This window comes from Oncorhynchus keta, chromosome 34 (assembly GCF_023373465.1).
Source record: "Oncorhynchus keta strain PuntledgeMale-10-30-2019 chromosome 34, Oket_V2, whole genome shotgun sequence".
In the NCBI taxonomy this organism is placed as follows: Eukaryota; Metazoa; Chordata; class Actinopteri; order Salmoniformes; family Salmonidae; genus Oncorhynchus; species Oncorhynchus keta.
In genome coordinates this window covers 66,777,606-66,789,134 of record NC_068454.1, presented here as the reverse complement: position 1 = coordinate 66,789,134, position 11,529 = coordinate 66,777,606, and positions in this window count along the sequence as shown.

Sequence of the window (11,529 nt, the reverse complement as noted above, 5' to 3'; positions counted from 1 at the left end):
TTTTTGTACTCTGCATTGTTGGTTAAGGGCTAGTAAGTAAGCATTTCACGTTAAGGTCTACTACACCTGTTGTATTCGGCACATGTGACAAATACAATTCAATTTGATTTGAACAGTGAAGACATGAGACATGCAGCTCAAAAAGCTCCCCTATTAATCTTGTTTAGGGACAATTCAGTTATCCTACCTAGACTAACCGACAGCACCACAATTCAATGAATCATTGCATTATTGTTTTCAAGTAAGTACAACATTCTACTCTAGGCTGCAGTGAAAATGTAAGGTTTCCATCCAACCTTTTTCTGGGAGTAAAGTACATGTCAGATAAGAAATGTAATGACGTCATGGGAAAGCATGCAGTTTATTAGGCTCCAGATGAAATAGGTTGGTGATGAAATTCACAGGGTGGTGAAAGTTCACAATGATGAGTTTAATGCTCATTTCAATAAATATCCAGGGTCTTATTCTGGTGACATGATGATGCTTGGCTGCTGTTTGACAAATAAAAATAATCTCACACTTTTGTCCATAATACTCTCCCCACAGTGGAGATGTCAGAATACCCAGAAATCTAGCTGTCAAACAAGGAAATGGTTCCAATAATTTTAACACCCTTAATATTTCCCATAGGGGATTTAAGAAACACTTCAAATAAGGGCTTGCCCTGGCATGACGTTGTGATCACCATACAAATCTCTCTCGAAACAAGGTGACTGTGCCACAAAAGCATGCTTAAGTGACAAAGTCCAAATCCACGTTTATAAACACCTGGTCACCACAGTTATTGTTATTTGCGGTCATAAACATTATTGTGAGTTAATTCTATGAGGGTGAAGGGTGTGCCATGTTTTTACAGTACCAGGGGAGGGTCATGTGAAAATATGTTTTATTTTCACAGTAAATTTCCAACTGTCAGTTAAAGGTTCAACTTCAGGACTGAAAATATCATCAAAACATTTTATTTAAACAGAGTTGGGGGTAAATGTAATGGTTATAAGTAGTAATTTAGTTGTTTGTTCATAAATATAATTTCAATACACTTTGTGAATGGGGTATGAATAGAAATTAAATCGATCTCCACCCTGTTATATGAAAATCACTCCCAGTCTCTCTCTCTGGACCCAGTCCAGAGGTTTACCATCCTCCTATCAGTAGGATATTATACTGGCAGCATGTTCATAGATTATTAAAAAAATAAAAACAAGAGGCCCCCTGCAAAGACATGCGAAACTTGGGAATATCCTTTTTTTGCACTCTAGTGAGGTACAACTGTTTGTCACTGCATTACAACCACCTCTGAAAAAATAAATGGATAATTTGACATATTCTACTGTTTATACCAGCATTTCTTTTAAAAGTTTACAGAAATACTGTCATGTCAAAAGCTATTGTGTAGGCTATATTTAAAGAAATACACTTCTAATAAAATATGTGTTATTGGAATTACTCAATAGAGTCTGCAAAACTTAAATGGGTCTCTTGTGCTGGGCAACGGGTTTAATACAGAGTACCGGTGACTCCTTACTCCACCCACTTCTTTCTCTTCAACGCAATGCATGATATTACCTTAGAGAAGGTCCAAAAACTCCTGAAGCTAGCTGTGTTCTATCTGGTATCATAAGAGAAGAAACACAGTGGGAAAGTATCACATTTTCTTCAAAAAGACAAAAGTCATCTGTGCACTGACAAATGCACAAAGAATGACTCATCGAGTTCTAAACAAAGGCAACCAAAACTCTTCCATCTCCACTTACTAAAGAGGATTATTAAGCCATGATAACAAGTGGTTCAAGGATAGAATAATTGACAGGTACAATGATCTTTTGAAGTCACATCTGAAGGAACAATTTGTGTTAATGTCCCTCGCATCTTTTGCAAGTCAGGAATTACAGAGTCTCTTTTGTGACAGCAAAGAGATTACACCAACTGTGCCTGGAATGGTGCACAATTGGTGGCTTTTGAGCATGTGATAGTGCCTGTGAACTTAAAGTCACATTGGACAGTTATATGCAACATATACTGTAGTTGGCAGCAGTAAGTGCATTACATTCCATTACAATGATGGATTCCTTAAGACAATATGAAAGAGAATGAAAGGATAAACTACTTCCACTTCAGATATACCTGGAATTACAGTATCTGGCAATGTATGGATTTGCGGTGGATGTGACACTAAACTATGAATTTCCTCATCGGTGTCCCTATTTTAGAAAACAGTCAGACGGTAATGGTGTTTATGTGTACTTATTCTCTAAAGCAGTCTTATTAGAGGGCAGTGTGGGTACACTTTGTCACAATGGCATGCGATGGTCCTCCTCCCAGAGCGCTAAGAACCTTGGCGTGATCCTGGACAACACCCTGTCGTTCTCAACTAACATCAAGGCGGTGGCCCGTTCCTGTAGGTTCATGCTCTACAACATCCGCAGAGTACGACCCTGCCTCACACAGGAAGCGGCGCAGGTCCTAATCCAGGCACTTGTCATCTCCCGTCTGGATTACTGCAACTCGCTGTTGGCTGGGCTCCCTGCCTGTGCCATTAAACCCCTACAACTCATCCAGAATGCCGCAGCCCGTCTGGTGTTCAACCTTCCCAAGTTCTCTCACGTCACCCCGCTCCTCCGCTCTCTCCACTGGCTTCCAGTTGAAGCTCGCATCCGCTACAAGACCATGGTGCTTGCCTACGGAGCTGTGAGGGGAACGGCACCTCAGTACCTCCAGGCTCTGATCAGGCCCTACACCCAAACAAGGGCACTGCGTTCATCCACCTCTGGCCTGCTCGCCTCCCTACCACTGAGGAAGTACAGTTCCCGCTCAGCCCAGTCAAAACTGTTCGCTGCTCTGGCTCCCCAATGGTGGAACAAACTCCCTCACGACGCCAGGACAGCGGAGTCAATCACCACCTTCCGGAGACACCTGAAACCCCACCTCTTTAAGGAATACCTAGGATAGGATAAAGTAATCCTTCTCACCCCCCCTTAAAAGATTTAGATGCACTATTGTAAAGTGGCTGTTCCACTGGATGTCATAAGGTGAATGCACCAATTTGTAAGTCGCTCTGGATAAGAGCGTCTGCTAAATGACTTAAATGTTAAATGTAAATGATGGTATGTTTTAATTGAGTTATCTGCGTACTGCATTTTAAACTCTACAGAAAATGACTACTGGCCTTGATAGATAATAAACTCCTCTCTGTATTATGTATTATCTTTCAATCTTGTCTCTGTTATTGGTTTAGAAAACTTAGTTAATGGACCTTTAATGTGTTCTGCTAACCTTGATTGAAAAAGCAACCCATAACTTGTAAAGAATGTTCTCCATTGTTGTTCTGAAAGCTTGATTATATTGTGTTCTATTAGCCTTGTTGTTTCTTGTAGTACATTTTAAACTCTACAAAAGACCCTTTGCTGACCTTGATCCATAATCATGACCAAATAGCTTGTGAATAATCTTGTCATTGTTATAATTTTTTTAAACTAGGTAATCGTCCTATGCCTTGGCTGTATACTGCTAACCTGAATAGATAAGAATCACACATCGGCCTACAACTTGTAAATACATTTCTCCATTGCTGTTCGGAATGTGTGATTAATTATACTGCGGTCATCCCCCTCTTCAAAGGGGGGGACACTCTTGACCCAAACTGCTACAGACCTATATCTATCCTACCATGCCTTTCTAAGGTCTTCGAAAGCCAAGTCAACAAACAGATTACCGACCATTTCGAATCTCACCATACCTTCTCTGCTATGCAATCTGGTTTCAGAGCTGGTCATGGGTGCACCTCAGCCACGCTCAAGGTCCTAAACGATATCTTAACCGCCATCGATAAGAAACATTACTGTGCAGCCGTATTCATTGATCTGGCCAAGGCTTTCGACTCTGTCAATCACCACATCCTCATCGGCAGACTCGACAGCCTTGGTTTCTCAAATGATTGCCTCGCCTGGTTCACCAACTACTTCTCTGATAGAGTTCAGTGTGTCAAATCGGAGGGTCTGCTGTCCGGACCTCTGGCAGTCTCTATGGGGGTGCCACAGGGTTCAATTCTTGGACCGACTCTCTTCTCTGTATACATCAATGAGGTCGCTCTTGCTGCTGGTGAGTCTCTGATCCACCTCTACGCAGACGACACCATTCTGTATACTTCCGGCCCTTCTTTGGACACTGTGTTAACAACCCTTCAGGCAAGCTTCAATGCCATACAACTCTCCTTCCGTGGCCTCCAATTGCTCTTAAATACAAGTAAAACTAAATGCATGCTCTTCAACCGATCGCTACCTGCACCTACCCGCCTGTCCAACATCACTACTCTGGACGTATCTGACTTAGAATACGTGGACAACTACAAATACTTAGGTGTCTGGTTAGACTGTAAACTCTCCTTCCAGACCCATATCAAACATCTCCAATCCAAAGTTAAATCTAGAATTGGCTTCCTATTTCGCAACAAAGCATCCTTCACTCATGCTGCCAAACATACCCTTGTAAAACTGACCGTCCTACCAATCCTCGACTTTGGCGATGTCATTTACAAAATAGCCTCCAATACCCTACTCAACAAATTGGATGCAGTCTATCACAGTGCAATCCATTTTGTCACCAAAGCCCCATATACTACCCACCATTGCGACCTGTACACTCTCGTTGGCTGGCCCTCGCTTCATACTCGTCGCCAAACCCACTGGCTCCATGTCATCTACAAGACCCTGCTAGGTAAAGTCCCCCCTTATCTCAGCTTGCTGGTCACCATAGCATCTCCCACCTGTAGCACACGCTCCAGCAGGTATATCTCTCTAGTCACCCCCAAAACCAATTCTTTCTTTAGTCGCCTCTCCTTCCAGTTCTCTGCTGCCAATGACTGGAACGAACAACAAAAATCTCTGAAACTGGAAACACTTATCTCCCTCACTAGCTTTAAGCACCAACTGTCAGAGCATCTTACAGATTACTGCACCTGTACATAGCCCACCCATAATTTAGCCCAAACAACTACCTCTTTCCCAACTGTATTTAATTTATTTCTTTATTTTGCTCCTTTGCACCCCATTATTTTTATTTCTACATTTCACATTCTTCCATTGCAAAACTACCATTCCAGTGTTTTACTTGCTATATTGTATTTACTTTGCCACCATGGCCTTTTTTGCCTTTACCTCCCTTCTCACCTAATTTGCTCACATTGTATATAGACTTGTTTATACTGTATTATTGACTGTATGTTCGTTTTACTCCATGTGTAACTCTGTGTCGTTGTATCTGTCGAACTGCTTTGCTTTATCTTGGCCAGGTCGCAATTGTAAATGAGAACTTGTTCTCAACTTGCCTACCTGGTTAAATAAAGGTGAAATAAATAAATAAATAAATAATACTGTCTTAACTGCCTGGTTAATATTCATTACATTTAACTTGTAAATCAATTAGATTTCTTTTTGTTCAAAAAAAAGTTGACCTTTGTGTTTCTTTTTTTGTGAATTGTTTTCAGAACCATGGATAGTACCAGACTATTTAAAGCTGTGTTGCTGGGTATGTACAACACAATCCCATCCAAAACTACACATCTGGTTAGTAGAGACACTACTGAGTATTTTCCACTCCACTTTAGCTGAGACAGGTAGAAAAGTTATCTCTCTACAACCCATTATTCTCAACATACCAATGTCAACATAGTATTCTTTCATTATTGGAATTAAACAACAACAAATAATATTCATATTTTTTATATATATTTTTTATCGAATTACTCATTGAATTTTCTTGTTGTCACAATAGAAGTGTCCAGTGATTAAAATGTAATATCTTTTGAATGAGTTATCCACATTACAATGTTTTGAAATGCGGCCTTTTATTTTGAAGTTTCCTCATTACCATATGAAAGTGACATCCTTGTTTGTGCTGCTGGCAGCTTTCTGGTGTCCAGATTATCAAAACCGTTGACCACACTAGTTGGGTCTTCATGGTTCGCTGTCTCTTTGTGTCTCGACATTTTTACCTGTCAACATGAGGGAAATCGAGCATATCCAATCCGGCCAGTGCTGTAACCAGATTGGTGCCAGGATAAGAACCTATCCATTCATCATCCTAATTATGAACTGCTGTTGTCGTCTAACTGTTGCAGTTTCATATCATTTTTTTTTAAATGGTCAGGTTGGATTTCATACATTAGATTATGATAAAGCGGGAGATGAGACCACTATGCTTTGAGCTTTTGTTTTATCACAGAAAGTGGTAGTGGCTTCCTTTTTAACCCTTATAATAAAACTTTACATGCTCAGAATTACAACTACAATGGTTTGCATAAATGATCAAAGCAGTTTATTGAATGTCTGTCTATAATATAGTAAAGGCTTGCTTCAAATTATTCAACACAACTGAAAACTACTACAAAGAATGGATAATTATCCTGTCACATTCACCCTATTAATCTACCTTTTTATTTTGAGACTATTTAGGCCTATTTGCAATGTTATTTCATACAATATGCAGAGTGAATTGGTTGTGTGATAGCTACCATTTTTTAAAGTATTGTAACTCTACAATTAAGAACTCGGTGGTAAATGTGTGCGAGTGTACGTCTGTGTGAGCCAGTGTGTGGAATTGTCTAGGATTATCGGTTTAACCGGGTTCTCTGGCGTGTCTACGTCTCCAGATCGCATTAAAGCTGCTCTCGCATTATTGTCTGAAATCAACATATTCTTCACTTCACTGTCAAGGTCTGTCAAACTGTGAAATGGTGACTTTCCCTTTTGCCTCGCATATTTGAGAAATTTGCGTTCAAGACAATCACATTTATTCATGTAGCCTGCTATGCGCAAGAGCCAAATTACATGTTTTCCTTCAGATACTGGATCGATATATCCATTCGATTTATTCCAGTGGGCTGTGTAGACGCTGACAGAGTTTTCCATTGGTGTGTGAGAGGGGATGCAGAAGAGCATTGAGAAGAGTGGGGCGTGCATAATTTACAATGATGGAAAGAGAATAAAATACCATTTGAGAGGTCTGTCAGTACTTTGGGCTTTTCCAAATTGGAGAGACAAAATGTTGACATTGCTTTGTTCTCTTTGAGATAATGTTTTTATTTTGTAGGGCGTGACTGCTTTGTGTTAGTGGTCCATTTCCCATGTACAATAAGTCTTGACATCATCAGATAGAAGTACCCCAACCCCATCTGGTCTCTCATAGGTCTGTGGGTGAAACTGTTTGACAGTCTTTCTGGTTGATAGCTCATGTAGGCTTACAATGGAGGACATAATGGTCCAGTCAGACCAATCAAATCCATATTCTCTGTATCAGGGTGTCTAAGGTTGTCATGATGATCCTAGGTCCATGGTCATTATAGAGCCACAGAACCATACCAAGGTCATTCCTTCCTCAGACACACAGTACGGCTCATCATTATCATGATGGCAGAGCCGTTTCCCGCTGCTAGCGTTGATTTTAATCATGTCCATTTAAAAAGCCGGACCGTACAGTAGCACTGCCCGCCTCATCCTAATCAATGTCTGTCCTCCCCTAACCAAATTAGGGGCGGATGGGGTGGGGGAGGGACATACAGACAGAGGAAACAGCTGACGGAACAGACGGTGAAGTCACTGGATTCAACACCGATGTAATCTGATACTACTGGAGGAAGAGAGAGAGAGAGGTGCCCTATGAATAAAACATTTTCCTTTGGTTTACGTCATGGCACCGTCTATTCTTTTCATTCAACTTTTCTTTAGACTGAGAAGTCCTATTGAGACAAGGAATCTCTTTTGTGGGGAGACTTGGTCAAGAAGGCAGCTCCAGTGTACAGATTGATGATACTATCAGGTCATACATATACATCGTATGTCTCTGAGATCAATACAATTTCACATTCAATTGAAATCCACATTGAATGTACATTACCGTTCGAAAGTTTGGGGTCACTTAGAAATGTTCTTGTTTTTGAAAGACTGGCCTTCTTTAGACTAGTTGAGTATCTGGAGCATCAGCATTTGTGGGTTCGATTACAGGCTCAAAATGGCCAGAAACAAAGGACTTTCTTCTGAAACTCATCAGTCTAGCCTTGTTCTGAGAAATGAAGGCTATTCCATGCAAGAAATTGCCAAGAAACGGAAGATCTCGTTCAGCGCTGTGTACTATTCCCTTCACAGAACATCGCAAACTGTCTCTAACCAGAATAGAAAGAGGAGTGGGAGGCCCCGGTGCACAACTGAGCAAGAGGACAAGTACATTAGAGTGTCTCGTTTGAGAAACAGACGCCTCACAAGTCCTCAACTGGCAGCTTCATTAAATAGAACCTGCAAAACATTACTTCTTTAATCAGAACAACAGTTTTCAGCAGTGCTAACATAATTGAAAAATGGTTTTCGAATGATCAATTAGCCTTTTAAAATGATAAACTTGAACAAATTATAAACTTAGCTAACACAACGTGCCATTGGAACACAGGAGTGATGGTTGCTGATAACAGGCTTCTGTACGCCTATGTAGATATTCCATTAAAAAATCAGCAGTCATTTACAACATTAACAATGTCTACACTGTATTTCTGATCAATTTGATGTTATTTAAATGGACAAAAAATTTGTTTTCTTTTAAAAACAAGGACGTTTCTAAGTGACCCCAAACTTTTGAAAAGTAATGTAAGCTACTTCAATGGGACAGTGAACCTCGCTGGTGTCCATGTAACTGTTAGTTTAGTAAAGCGTTAGTTAGAATAACATTACTGGTGGCCTGACAGAGAGGATGCTACCCCCTCTAGGGTGTCATGGGTTGGATGGCCACCAGACAGATCTGATTGACAGCCCAGTTGAAGGCATAGGAGAGTGGGTGTGGCACTGTGCGCTTTTCTGGCCATTGTCCCCATTCTTTCAAAGCAATTATTCTCAATTATCCTCCCTGATAACCATCTATCCTATCTATGGCTGTCCCTCACTCATCCTCTTTCTCTGACTCCCTCTCTCTCTCTCTCTCTCTCTCTCAGATTAAGGTCACTTGGTCATATTGCCTGAGCATACATGGTTTATCAAAACACTGGTTGCTACTGTATATTGAGTCCATACAGTTGAGTACCCTCAAATCTCTCTTAACTACTGATCTGATTTCTTTACTGTTTATCTAGATTATCCCAAATCCTCCCTTGATGCTGCTGTTTACAGAAAATTAGCAGAGACAACATTTGTCTGAAACAAAAGGTCACACACATACACACACACACACAAACACGCGAGCATGCTCCTCAAGTGGTGAACTAGACACGATTACAAGATCTAGAGATGATCAGCTTTCTCAATTAACTCTGACTGCCTGCAAATGGATTTAATTTTCATGTTTGTCAATGAAATGTGTGTCCTTTGTGTTCTATCCCTCTCCTCACAGGACCTTTTAAAAGCCTCCTCTGTTCCAATAACACTATTATAGCCATCTATCTCAGTCTATGAGTATTTAAATTGACCCAGGGCTTTTTATGGATTTATAGTAAAGACATGTAATTTAACTGTAAAAATGTATTACCTTTTAATGTGCCATGAGCACAACCAGTCATTGTGTTTTAATCTGATTGTCAAACAAATCACTTAAAAAAGTAGGTTACCTTCGCACATTCATTCAAAATAATTCCAGCATCTGATCAGTGCACTCTGCACCTGCCAAATTTTCTTCAATTCGCAAGTGAAGGAAACTATCTCACCGGAGAAAGCATCCAAGCGAGCAAAATAGCGCCCCTCTGTCTTACTATATGTAGCCCATGTATTTGATGCTGTCTGGCCAAAAAGAATATGATATGCAATAATCTTTATTGCTTCATAGCATCAGATACATGAGCTACGCATACATGTCCTCTGCCTCGTGCCTTGGACGGCTGCACGACTCAGGAGTACCTTTGGCAGCGATTACCCTATAATGACAAAGCGAAAACAGGTTTTTAGAAATTTTTGCAAATGTATTAAAAATAAAAACAGAAATAGTTTATTAAGTATTCAGACCCTCATTACATTTCATTATAGTACAACGGTTTGATTTGTCTAATCTTAGCAATTTCTTCTTAGCTAGCTACATAGCCGTCTTTGTATCAAAGATAATTGCGTAATTATCGTATTTCGTCGTCCTAACGTAGTCTTCACTGCTCTGCCCAGCAGCTAGCCAGCTAGCAAACGTCCACCGATTAGCAGCACTGTAGAAACTATTACACTCAACTGAACGACTTGATTAGTGTAGTGTTAGCTAGCTACATAGCTGTCTTTGCTGTCTTCGTATCCAAGATAATTGTGTAGTCTTAGAGTGATTATCTTAATTTACAGAGTTTAGCTAGCCAGCTATTTGTCATCCTTAACGTAGGAGACACTGCTAGCTAGCCAACAGCTAGCCAACGTCTTCCGAATAGAACTCAACAACCCGGTCGCATTCCGCTTCGCTCCACAGGTAGTATCACATTTTCATTTAATTTCATTACAGTACAACGGTTTGATTTGTTTGATCGTAGCTAGCTACATAGCTAGCTACATAGCCGTCTTTGTATCAAAGATAATTGTGTAGTCTAGAGCGATTTTCTAGGTTAGCTAGCCAGCTATTGTCGTTCTTTTAACGCAACGTAACGTAATCAACACTGCTAGCTAGCCAGCTAGCCCCCGAATAGCAGCACTGTAGAAACTATTACACTCAACGGAACGACTTGATTAGTGTAGTGTCAACAACGCAGCCACTGCCAGCTAGCCTACAACGTCAACAACGCAGCCACTGCCAGCTAGCCTACTTCAGCAGTACTGTATCATTTTAATCATTTTAGTCAATAAAATTCTTGCTACGTAAGCTTAACTTTCTGAACATTCGAGACGTGTAGTCCACTTGTCATTCCAATCTCCTTTGCATTAGCGTAGCCTCCTCTGTAGCCTGTCAACTATGTGTCTGTCTATCCCTGTTCTCTCCTCTCTGCACAGACCATACAAACGCTCCACACCGCGTGGCCGCGGCCACCCTAATCTGGTGGTCCCAGTGCGCACGACCCACGTGGAGTTCCAGGTCTCCGGTAACCTCTGGAACTGCCGATCTGCGGCCAACAAGGCAGAGTTCATCTCAGCCTATGCCTCCCTCCAGTCCCTCGACTTCTTGGCACTGACGGAAACATGGATCACCACAGATAACACTGCCACTCCTACTGCTCTCTCTTCGTCCGCCCACGTGTTCTCACACACCCCGAGAGCTTCTGGTCAGCGGGGTGGTGGCACCGGGATCCTCATCTCTCCCAAGTGGTCATTCTCTCTTTCTCCCCTTACCCATCTGTCTATCGCCTCCTTTGAATTCCATGCTGTCACAGTTACCAGCCCTTTCAAGCTTAACATCCTTATCATTTATCGCCCTCCAGGTTCCCTCGGAGAGTTCATCAATGAGCTTGATGCCTTGATAAGCTCCTTTCCTGAGGACGGCTCACCTCTCACAGTTCTGGGCGACTTTAACCTCCCCACGTCTACCTTTGACTCATTCCTCTCTGCCTCCTTCTTTCCACTCCTCTCCTCTTTTGACCTCACCCTCTCAACCTTCCCCCTA